This window comes from Pelophylax lessonae, assembly GCF_965119305.1.
Source record: "Pelophylax lessonae genome assembly, chromosome: 7".
NCBI classification, from domain to species: Eukaryota; Metazoa; Chordata; class Amphibia; order Anura; family Ranidae; genus Pelophylax; species Pelophylax lessonae.
This window is the reverse complement of record NC_138774.1, coordinates 300,583,042-300,593,012: the sequence shown is the minus strand read 5'-3', so window position 1 is coordinate 300,593,012 and position 9,971 is coordinate 300,583,042.

Below are 9,971 nucleotides of genomic sequence, written 5' to 3'. Positions count from 1 at the left end.
CCTCGATTGCAACCAGTCGTCCTGTCCCTGCAGCTGAAAAACACCCCCACAGCATGATGCTGCCACCACCATGCTTCACTGTTGGGACTGTATTGGACAGGTGATGAGCAGTGCCTGGTTTTCTCCACACATACCGCTTAGAATTAAGGCCAAAAAGTTCTATTTTGGTCTCATCAGACCAGAGAATCTTATTTCTCACCATCTTGGAGTCCTTCAGGTGTTTTTTAGCAAACTCCATGCGGGCTTTCATGTGTCTTACACTGAGGAGAGGCTTCCGTCGGGCCACTCTGCCATAAAGCCCCGACTGGTGGAGGGCTGCAGTGATGGTTGACTTTCTACAACTTTCTCCCATCTCCTGACTGCATCTCTGGAGCTCAGCCACAGTGATCTTTGGGTTCTTCTTTACCTCTCTCACCAAGGCTCTTCTCCCCCGATAGCTCAGTTTGGCCGGACGGCCAGCTCTAGGAAGGGTTCTGGTCATCCCAAACGTCTTCCATTTGAGGATTATGGAGGCCACTGTGCTCTTAGGAACCTTAAGTGCAGCAGAAATCTCTTTGTAACCTTGGGCAGATCTGTGCCTTGCCACAATTCTGTCTCTGAGCTCTTCAGGCAGTTCCTTTGACCTCATGATTCTCATTTGCTCTGACATGCATTGTGATCTGGAAGGTCTTATATAGACAGGTGTGTGGCTTTCCTAATCAAGTCCAATCAGTATAATCAAACACAGCTGGACTCAAATGAAGGTGTAGAACCATCTCAAGGATGATCAGAAGAAATGGAAAGCACCTGAGTTAAATATATGAGTGTCACAGCAAAGGGTCTGAATACTTAGGACCATGTGATATTTCAGTTTTTCTTTTTTAATAAATCTGTAACAATGTCAACAATTCTGTGTTTTTCTGTCAGTATGGGGTGCTATGTGTACATTCATGAGGAAGAAGAATGGCTGCAATATAACAAAGAGTGAAAAATTTAAGGGGGTCTGAATACTTTCCGTACCCACTGTATATATGTAGCACCCTCCTAGAGATAGAGTATAGTTTTTGGCTCTGTCTGCCTATCAGAGGAGCAGAAGGCAATTCTATATTGCTTTCTGCCTACCAGAGAGCAGGATCTGGTAGTGAGGTCTGCTCAGTGTGTGATTCATTGAGTCTAGAGAGTGTTCCAATAGGGAGGCATGTTGGACAGTGGGAGGAAACTTGACCAATGGGTACATAGGTTTTGATACAGTTCTGGTGATTGGTAGAGACTGGCTGTCTCAGTGCATTCTGGGACACTGTATAAAAGCCAGGAGCACATGTGCTGTGGGGTCCCGGAGGGAGGGTGACGGCTGCCGCCTCCTCTGTAGCAGTGGCACATGGCATCAGGAGGTCGTCCTGAGGGCCAGAGCTGAACCCAGAGGTCCAGGAGAGCTGACTGAGGGGGAGATACTGGAAACAGTATTGTGAGTACAGGGGATCGTGTCAAGGGTCCTGACCTTAAGGGGGGGACCACGGAGTAGGATAGTCAGTGGACGGATGTCAGTGGTCAAGAAAGGGGATACTAGGAGATTGTCCTGAAGATACTGTTAGTTCATCAAGTCCCCCTAACTAAAATCTAGAGAAACCAATTGCCTTCAGAATTCACCTAATTAGTAAATAGAGTCCACCTGTGTGTCATTTAATCTCAGTATAAATACAGCTGTTCTGGGAAGCCCTCTGAGGTTTTTTAGAGAACCTTAGTGAACAAACAGAATCATGAAGGCCAAGGAACACACCAGACAGGTCAGGGATAAAGTTGTGGAGAAGTGTAAAGCAGGGTTAGGTTTTAAAAAAATATCCCAAGCTTTGACCATCTCACGGAGCGCTGTTCAATCCATCATGGGAAAATGGAAAGAGTATGGCACAACTGCAACCCTACCAAGACATGGCCGTTCACCTAAACTGATCGGCCGGGCAACCCTACCAAGACATGGCTGTCCACCTAAACTGACCGGCTGGGCCCCTACCAGGACATGGCCGTCCACCTAAACTGACCGGCCGGAAAACCCTACCAAGACATGGCCGTCCACCTAAACTGACCGGCCAGGCCCCTACCAAGACATGGCCGTCCACCTAAACTGACAGTCCGGGCAAGGAGAGACTTCATCAGCGATGCAGCCAAGAGAGACTGAGCCAGGCCTTCTTTGTCTAACATCAGTGCCTGACCTCACAAATGCGCTTCGGGAAGAATGGTCAAACATTCCCATAGACACACTCCTAAACCTTGTGGACGGCCTTCCCAGAAGAGTTGAAGCTGTTATAGCTGCAAAGGGTGGGCCAACTCAATATTGAACCCAACGGACTAAGACTGGGATGCCATTAAAGGTCATGTGCGTGTAAAGGCAGGCGTCCCAATACTCTTGGTAATATAGTGTGTATATATATATATATATATATATATACAGTATACGTATATATATATACAAAATGTCTGCACCTTCCCATAGACACACTCCTAAACCTTGTGGACAGCCTTCCCAGAAGAGTTGAAGCTGTTATAGCTGCAAAGGGTGGGCCAACTCAATATTGAACCCTACGGACTAAGACTGGGATGCCATTAAAGTTCATGTGTGTGTAAAGGCAGGCGTCCCAATACTTTGGTAATATAGTGTATATACAGTATATATATATATATATATATATATATATATATATATATACACAAAATGTCTGCACCTTCCCAATAAGAGATAAAAGGAAAGCAATCATCTTCAGAGCCGAGTCTTCATTTCTTCTTCTGATGGTTTATGAAGAGAAGCAGAAGTTCTGATAACAGGAAGGAGGTGAACGGAGGAGTGAAGGAAGCGATGTTATCAACCACCGCGCAGATCAAACGATGAAGAGAAGATGATACAAACAAATCCGAATATATCATCAGATAACTCAACGCGGCTTTTAATGTTGATTAACATTAATAAATAAAATGTAACAACTTTTCAGAATTGTTTTTAACCTTTTTAAGGAGGACACGTAATAAAAATTCTTGTAAAGTTTATTGTAGCATAAAATTGTTTTTGTGGTTTCTTCATTTTGTAATAAAAAGTATCAAATGTCAAATTTTAATTTGCCAGTCTTTATAGAATTTTTAAATTAATTCCATCTAATTAGATCAAAAACCTATCAAATCAAACCAGATGTATACTTTGTTGATAAATAACATTGAAGGGTCTCTTGTATCTACACTGAATAAAATTATAAAACGCGACACTTTTGTTTTTGCCCCCATTTTTCATGAGCTGAACTCAAAGATCTAAGACTTTTTCTATGTACACAAAAGGCCGATTTCTCTCCAATATTGTTCACAAATCGGTGTAAATCTGTGTTAGTGATCACTTCTCCTTTGCCGAGATAATCCGTCCACCTCACAGGTGTGGCATATCAAAATGCTGATTGGACAGCATGATTATTGCACAGGTGGGCCTTAGGCTGCCCACAATAAAAGGCCACTCTAAAATGTGTTGGCATGTTGGCAATTGGCATGCTGACTGCAGGAATGTCCACCAGAGCTGTTGCCCGTGAATTGAATGTTCATTTCTCTACCATAAGCCAAAGGCGTTTCAGAGAATTTGGCAGTACATCCAACCGGCCTCACAACCGCAGACCACGTGAAACCACACCAGCCCAGGACCTCCACATCCAGCATCTTCACCTCCAAGATGATCTGAGACCAGCCCGGGACCTCCACATCCAGCATCTTCACCTCCAACATGGTCTGAGACCAGCCTGGGACCTCCACATCCAGCATCTTCACCTCCAAGATGGTCTGAGACCAGCCTGGGACCTCCACATCCAGCATCTTCACCTCCAAGATGGTCTGAGACCAGCCCAGGACCTCCACATCCAGCATCTTCCCCTCCAAGATGATCTGAGACCAGCCCGGGACCTCCACATCCAGCATCTTCACCTCCAACATGGTCTGAGACCAGCCTGGGACCTCCACATCCAGCATCTTCACCTCCAAGATGGTCTGAGACCAGCCCAGGACCTCCACATCCAGCATCTTCACCTCCAACATGGTCTGAGACCAGCCTGGGACCTCCACATCCAGCATCTTCACCTCCAAGATGGTCTGAGACCAACCCAGGACCTTCACATCCAGCATCTTCCCCTCCAAGATGATCTGAGACCAGTCCGGGCCCTCCACATCCAGCATCTTCACCTCCAACATGGTCTGAGACCAGCCTGGGACCTCCACATCCAGCATCTTCACCTCCAACATGGTCTGAGACCAGCCTGGGACCTCCACATCCAGCATCTTCACCTCCAAGATGGTCTGAGACCATCCAGCATCTTCACCTCCAAGATGGTCTGAGACCAGCCCAGGACCTCCACATCCAGCATCTTCCCCTCCAAGATGATCTGAGACCAGCCCGGGACCTCCACATTCAGCATCTTCACCTCCAAGATGGGTCTGAGACCAGCCCGGGACCTCCACATCCAGCATCTTCACCTCCAAGATGGTCTGAGACCAGTCCAGGACCTCCACATCCAGCATCTTCACCTCCAAGATGGTCTGAGACCAGCCCAGGACCTCCACATCCAGCATCTTCACCTCCAACATGGTCTGAGACCAGCCTGGGACCTCCACATCCAGCATCTTTACCTCCAAGATGGTCTGAGACCAGCCTGGGACCTCCACATCCAGCATCTTCACCTCCAACATGGTCTGAGACCAGCCTGGGACCTCCACATCCAGCATCTTTACCTCCAAGATGGTCTGAGACCAGCCCAGGACCTCCACATCCAGCATCTTCACCTCCAAGATGGTCTGAGACCAGCCCAGGACCTCCACATCCAGCATCTTCACCTCCAAGATGGTCTGAGACCAGCCCAGGACCTCCACATCCAGCATCTTCACCTCCAACATGGTCTGAGACCAGCCCAGGACCTCCACATCCAGCATCTTCACCTCCAACATGGTCTGAGACCAGCCCAGGACCTCCACATCCAGCATCTTCACCTCCAACATGGTCTGAGACCAGCCACCCAGACAGCTGCTGCAACAATCGGTTTGCATAACCAAAGAACTTATGTACAAACTGTCAGAAACCGTCTCAGGGAAGCTCATCTGCATGCTCCTCATCCTCATGGGGGTCTCCACCTGACTGCAGTTCGTTGTCGTAACCTACTTGAGTGGCGAATGCTCACATTCGATGTCCTCTGGCACTTTAGAGAGGAGTTCTCTTCACGGATGAATCCCGGTTTTCTTAGATCTTTGAGTTTAGCTCATGAAAAATGGGGGCAAAAACAAGTGTGGCCTTCAGTATATCTAAGATTTTCAGAGGAAGGTCAGGAATTCTGGGGAGTATAAAATGATGAATTGTCCCATCCGGTCTCTTCATACGGAAAGATATAATTAGTATTGCACATCTTCATAATTATTTTCCGTGTCATAAATACTGGTTCGGGAAGCAGGAATATTTGGATTGGAGGGGGGTTTAACCATTCTGGGGTTTCCTGTCTGTGGATTTCGTCTTTGAAGGTGTTGTCGTGCCAAAGGAGCTGCAAATAAAGTTCAGCATTACAAAATCAGCAAATTTACACATTTCACATATAATATCTCCTTTTATGGCTGAAATGTATGCAATCAGTTTGGGGGAAAAGATCCCCGCCCCCCCCCACATCCTGGAGTCAGTTCACAAAGAGTTAAATATTGCATTTTTTTTTTTTTTGCTATTTTTAATCGTATTCGTTATTTTTTACTTTCCATTCAGTAGTAAAAAGAGAAGAATTAAAAGAATTACTAGAACAAGAAATCAGACAGGAGATCAGGAAAGTTACTAAAGAAAACTCCCAAGGAAACAATGAGATTGGGAAGAAACTTGCGAAGACTATTAAAAAAAAGAAAGCGATAAATTATATAGAGAAATTGAAAGATACTAAGGGGGAAACGGTATATTCAAAGAAATTTTCTAAAAAAAAAAAAAAAAACCTGTCTAATTTGTCTATTTGCTATATTTAGTACCTACTGTAATTTAGTATTATTTTTATGCTGTTTCCTGTCTCAGCCAATGAGGAGGGAGAGTCCCGGGTGCAACATTGATAGGCTCAGGTAAGTATTAGGGGGCTGGGGGGGGGGGGGTTGCTACATACAGAAGTTTTTTTTATGTTAATGCACAGAATACATTAGGATAAAAAAAAACCCTTCTGCCTTTAGAACCCCTATAACTTAAATATTAACACAATTTATTTTTCCGTGGGTGATTATGAGATCAGACTGCACCAGAGGGAGATTGTTCAGAGTCAAAGTATATAATATTACAAATTAGGAGGGGGGGGCAGAGTATACCGTACTATAAAAGTGATCAGAGTATATGTATTAATAAAGGGGGGGGCAGAGTATTTTGAATTATAAAAGGGGGGGCAGAGTATTTTGAATTATAAAAGAGGGGGGCAGAGTATTTTGAATTATAAAAGGGGGGTCAGAGTATGCCGTATTATAAAAGGGGGTTAGTGTATGACGTATTATAAAGGGGGGGGGGTCAGAGTATACTGTACAGATTATACCATATTATGAAAGTGGGGGTAAGAGTATACTGTATTATCAAAGGGGGGGGGTCAGAGTATACAATATTATAAAAGAGGGTCAGAATATAGTGTATTACAAAGGTGGGGTCAGAGTATATTGTATTAAGAAAAGGGGGTCAGAGTATGCTGTATTATAAATGGGGGGGGTCAGAGTATACCGTATAATTAAAGGGGGGCAGAGTATAATGTATCATTAAGGAGGCAGAGTATAATGTATTATTAAGGGGGGCAGAGTATAATGTATTATTAAGGGGGGGGGGGCAGAGTATATTGTATTGTAAAAAGGGAGGCCACAGTGCAATGTATTATAAAAGGGGGGGGGGGGGAGTAGAGTATACTGTATTAAAAAAGGGGGTCAGAGTGTACCAATTTATAAAAGGGGCAGTCAGAGTATATTGTGCTATAAAAGGGGGTCAGAGTATAATGTTTTAATAGGGGGAGGTCAGCGTATAGCATAACATAAAAGGTGGGGCAGAGTATAGCGTATACCGTACTATAAAAGGGGGGCAGAGTATAATTTATTATAAAAAGGGGGGGTCAGAGTATAATGTATTAATAAGAGGGAGGTCAGCGTATAGCATAACATAAAAGGGGGGGCAGAGTATAGAGTATACCGTATTAAAAAAAGGGGAGGGGGGCAAAGTATAATTTATTATAAAGTGGGGGGCAGAGTATAATTTATTATAAAACGAAGGGGGGCAGAGTATAATTTATTATAAAGTGGGGGGCAGAGTATAATTTATTATAAAAAGGAGGGGGGCATAGTATAATTTATTATAAAACGGAGGGGGGCAGAGTATAATTTATTATAAAACGGAGGGGGGCAGAGTATAATTTATTATAAAACGAAGGGGAGCAGAGTATAATTTATTATAAAACGAAGGGGGGCATAGTATAATTTATTATAAAACGAAGGGGGGCAGAGTATAATTTATTATAAAACGAAGGGGGGCATAGTATAATTTATTATAAAACGAAGGGGGGCAGGGTATAATTTATTATAAAACGAAGGGGAGCATAGTATAATTTATTATAAAACGGAGGGGGGCAGAGTATAATTTATTATAAAACGAAGGGGGGCAGAGTATAATTTATTATAAAACGAAGGGGGGCAGAGTATAATTTATTATAAAACGAAGGGGGGCAGAGAATAATTTATTATAAAACGGAGGGGGGCAGAGTATAATTTATTATAAAACGGAGGGGGGCAGAGTATAATTTATTATAAAACGAAGGGGGGCAGAGTATAATTTATTATAAAACGAAGGGGGGCAGAGTATAATTTATTATAAAACGAAGGGGGGCAGAGTATAATTTATTATAAAACGAAGGGGGGCAGAGTATAATTTATTATAAAACGAAGGGGGGCAGAGTATAATTTATTATAAAACGAAGGGGGGCAGAGTATAATTTATTATAAAACGAAGGGGGGCAGAGTATAATTTATTATAAAACGAAGGGGGGCAGAGTATAATTTATTATATAACGGAGGGGGGCATAGTATAATTTATTATAAAACGAAGGGGGGCAGAGTATAATTTATTATAAAACGAAGGGGGGCAGAGTATAATTTATTATATAACGGAGGGGGGCAGAGTATAATTTATTATAAAACGAAGGGGGGCAGAGTATAATTTATTATAAAACGAAGGGGGGCAGAGTATAATTTATTATAAAACGGAGGGGAGCAGAGTATAATTTATTATAAAACGGAGGGGGGCAGAGTATAATTTATTATAAAACGGAGGGGGGCAGAGTATAATTTATTATAAAACGAAGGGGGGCAGAGTATAATTTATTATAAAACGAAGGGGGGCAGAGTATAATTTATTATAAAACGAAGGGGGGCAGAGTATAATTTATTATAAAACGAAGGGGGGCAGAGTATAATTTATTATAAAACGAAGGGGGGCAGAGTATAATTTATTATAAAACGAAGGGGGGCAGAGTATAATTTATTATAAAACGAAGGGGGGCAGAGTATAATTTATTATATAACGGAGGGGGGCAGAGTATAATTTATTATAAAACGAAGGGGGGCAGAGTATAATTTATTATAAAACGAAGGGGGGCAGAGTATAATTTATTATATAACGGAGGGGGGCAGAGTATAATTTATTATAAAACGAAGGGGGGCAGAGTATAATTTATTATAAAACGGAGGGGAGCAGAGTATAATTTATTATAAAACGGAGGGGGGCAGAGTATAATTTATTATAAAACGAAGGGGGGCAGAGTATAATTTATTATAAAACGGAGGGGGGCAGAGTATAATGTTTTCTACTCACCATATATTGATGGATCGATGTAAATTGGGGTTCTTGCCTAGGAAGGGAAGTAAAATAGAGTCATGAATATTATTATATATATCACGGGGATTACCACCGACTACTACTGAGGAACTATATAATGTCAGTGAGGACTTTCCATGTTATAGAGAACTTCCGGAGAGGAGAATTCTTCCTAAGAAGAAAAAAGAGAATTTCTCCTGAGAACTAACAGTGCACTTACCATGCCTAGGCACCTCCAATATCAGTGCACCTCTTATGCCTAGGGACTCCTGATGTCAGTGCCCTTCCTTTGCCTAGGCACCTCCAATATCAGTGCACCTCCTGTGCCTAGGGACTCTTGATATCAGTGCACTTCCTCTGCCTAGGCACTCCTGATATCAGTGCACTTCCCGTGCCTAGGCACTCCAGATATCAATGCACTTCCTATGCCTGGGCACTCCTGATATCAGTGCACTTCCTATGCCTGGGCACTCCTGATATCAGTGCACTTCCTGTTGTCAGGCACTCCAGATATCACTACATGTCTGCATACTTCCTGTGCCTAGGCACTCCTATTCTGTATCCTCATTGTATTATATGTGCAGTGTGGGATCATCTAAGGCACTGCTGGCAGTCTCACCAGATTTGTTCTGTTCATTGTCCCCCTTGTTGGAAAGGAAGATGCACCTGAGAGACCCCCCCCCCCCCCACATAGCAGGTTCCCTGGGTTCTGATGTCACACAGACAAACATTTCAGTTTTTTTGGAGGTGAGGGTCCAAAAATCAGCACCCTCCTTCCCTTTAGGGAATAATTTCCATGATGGCGTGTTATTCTACTGATCTGTACATTATTATTTCACACTTACAGGAGGCCGGGGTGGAGGACGTTGAGGCATATTTGAGGTATATAAATGATTTTGGGGGGCTGGCCTGTTACCGGGGTGATTTGCCTGTAAGAAAAACAGAAAATATTTCAGACTGGAAATAAAGGAGGAACTCAGCTATGAGGGATGGAGGACCTCAATTATGGGGGCTGGAGGAGCTCAGCTATGAGGGATGGAGGACCTCAATTATGGGGGCTGGAGGAGCTCAGCTATGAGGGATGGAGGACCTCAATTATGGGGGATGGAGAAGCTCAGTTATGGGTTAAGGA